Source organism: Lathyrus oleraceus, chromosome 5, assembly GCF_024323335.1.
Source record: "Lathyrus oleraceus cultivar Zhongwan6 chromosome 5, CAAS_Psat_ZW6_1.0, whole genome shotgun sequence".
In the NCBI taxonomy this organism is placed as follows: Eukaryota; Viridiplantae; Streptophyta; class Magnoliopsida; order Fabales; family Fabaceae; genus Lathyrus; species Lathyrus oleraceus.
Window position 1 is genome coordinate 190,570,533 of NC_066583.1, and position 700 is coordinate 190,571,232.

The 700-nt window shown below is 40.3% G+C and overlaps 1 non-coding gene across 1 annotated transcript; it reads right to left on the minus strand.

Annotated features, from left to right (window-relative positions):
• Positions 1-375: 375 nt before the first annotated feature.
• On the minus strand, positions 376-482 carry LOC127090234 (small nucleolar RNA R71). The gene has a single exon (XR_007791760.1). It is a non-coding gene; the product is annotated as a small nucleolar RNA R71 (small nucleolar RNA).
• Positions 483-700: the final 218 nt, after the last annotated feature.

Sequence of the window (700 nt, forward strand, 5' to 3'; positions counted from 1 at the left end):
GATCAAAACCAAAGACCTCTTAAAGATTTAGCTCAACCATCAAACGAAGAACCTAGTTCTAGTATAGTAAACCCAACCATCCCAGCTAATAATTTTGAACTTAAACCGTCCCTGTTGCAACTAGTGCAACAAAGACAATTCGCAGGTCTCGCTACTGAGAACCCAAACCAACATTTAAAAATATTTCTTCAATTAGCAGACACTTTTAAAACCAATGGAGATTCTCTTGAGGCAATACGTTTAAGATTATTTCCTTTTTCCCTTAGAGATAAAGCTCTATCATGGTTAGATTCCCTTCCATCCAATTCCATTACGACTTGGGATAACCTTAGAAGAGTTTTTCTTGCTATATATTTTCCCTCAAGTAAAACCGCCGTTCTCCGAAACCATATAACTAGGTTTACCCAAAACCAAGGAGAATCGCTGTTCGAAGCTTGGGAGAGATATAAAGAGTTGTTACGAGCATGCCCACATCATGGTTTAGAAAATTGGTTAATCATTCAAACCTTCTATAATGGACTTCACTATAACACAAAGATGACCATCGACGCTGCCGCAGGCGGTGCTCTGATGAACAAACCTTACCCTGAAGCTAGTGCCCTCATCGAAGATATGGCTCAAAACCATCAATCATGGGGAGTCGAACGAGCGACAGTTGAGAAAAAGGAAGCCCAAAGAGGAGTGCATGAACTAAGCTCTA